At 36.3% G+C, this 1,747-nt stretch overlaps 1 non-coding gene across 1 annotated transcript; it reads left to right on the top strand.

The window, feature by feature from the left end:
- Nucleotides 1–219: 219 nt before the first annotated feature.
- On the top strand, nt 220–361 carry LOC123457803. The gene has a single exon (XR_006635169.1). It is a non-coding gene; the product is annotated as a small nucleolar RNA SNORA67 (small nucleolar RNA).
- Nucleotides 362–1,747: the final 1,386 nt, after the last annotated feature.

A 1,747-nucleotide genomic window follows, 5' to 3' on the forward strand; every position in this document is an offset into this window, starting at 1 on the left:
GGGGTTTTATAATGTTATTTTTCCTATAATATCAGATCTTAATAACCAGTAATAGCCTGACTGTTAACAGAGGAGAATGAAAACTGGTCATCATGTGGACAGTTGTGCTTGTCTATACAGAAGCTCTGCCAGGTACCTTTGACAAGATCTGTAACCTAACTCTGCTTCTAGGTCTTGTTTGTAAAGTAATAAGGAACTTGAGCTTTAAAAGCAGAAGTAACCCAAGGTGATTCCCTCTCCAAGGGGCCAACTAATGCCTCTTTCAGAAATGTAGCAACTTGGAAGAGAAACTGACATGCCTAAGGTCCTTGGACAGTGTGGGATGTATATTTCCTTTGCCTTCCTTTGGCTGCCTACATAAGTGAAGAAAAAAATAAATAAGCAAACAAAAGCAGAAGTAAAGCTCAAGGCTATCATCAAGGCTAAGTAGCTCTATATCTATTTCTTGTTTTCTTTTCTATTTCACATATTTGGTGCCCTAACACCTTGGTGATTTTTTATGCCCATTTTTCCTTCTGTAAATACCAATGTCCACAATGAATGGAGCACTTTAAAGAAATCTGTTTCTACTACAAACCTAAAGCTACCAATGAACTAGAAAAGAGAAAATGTCTATATTTAATATTTAATGTAGATGCCCAAGGAAAGAATTTATCTCAGCATCTGAAAAGCATGGCAGGCCCAGGACTAAGATTCTGCAGGCAGTGATACCTATTGGAGTTCTGGGAGTAAAACACTGAGTTCACTGTGCTTGTGTGGATAATCTAGAAATAATCAGGAAACCATACATGGTCTCTATTTACTTTTGCCTGCACCTTCTGTTTAGAATGTACTAATGAGCAGGGTCAAGTTAGATCAATGAGGGGCCGGGCCCCACGAGTTGACAAGTATTTGCCCTTTCATATACTAGGTTTAGGCAAAAATGTGCTTTGGCATGTGAGAAGGGCCTATTTGCTAGTGATCAATAAAAGCATGATTCTCAGGCCCAAAACTTGGCCATATGAAAATATTTCTCCATTTTATTTAGGATTTGATCCCAGTGCCTCATGTTTTGTGGGCATGAATTCTACCAGTAAGTTGTATACCCAGTCAAATGGTTTTTTTTTTCCTTATAATAAAAATAGCCCATATTCATTATAGAATGAGTCTTTTAATGCAAAATACAGACCTCTATAAATGTAAAACAGGGGTTATGGCGAAATCATGCTTTGAGAACTAAATAAAACTTAATTTTAAATTTTCTTACCATCATCGCAGAAAAACAAGACAAAACAAAATGAAAACCCACTATGAGAGGAAGTATATGTTCAGTAAGTTGGTGTGGTACTTATTTCACAAAACATCACATACAGGCTGTGGATATAGGCCAAGGTAATATGCTTGCTTACCATGTACGAAGCTCTAGCTTTAATCCCAAACACTGAAAAAAATCCTAAACCTACAAAACAGATTAATAGAAATGAAATTTTAACTGGAGGACTTAAAAGCATAAAAGAAAAGTTTACCAGTGATTCAATAGAACTTGCTCAGCCTGAAGCATAATGAAAGAAAACATAGAATCTTGAGACCTGTTAACAAAAATACATCTTACACTGAGGTCAGATTCTCAGAGGTTTAAAACTTTAGACAAAAGAAAAGAAGAAAATTACAAATCCTAAGCAGGGTAAAAGAAGATGACCACACCAGAAGATATCTTACTTAAGAAGCTAAAATTCAGAGACAGAGTGAAAGCAGGCATCAAAGAAGG

Source organism: Jaculus jaculus, chromosome 1 (assembly GCF_020740685.1).
Source record: "Jaculus jaculus isolate mJacJac1 chromosome 1, mJacJac1.mat.Y.cur, whole genome shotgun sequence".
Classification (NCBI taxonomy): Eukaryota; Metazoa; Chordata; class Mammalia; order Rodentia; family Dipodidae; genus Jaculus; species Jaculus jaculus.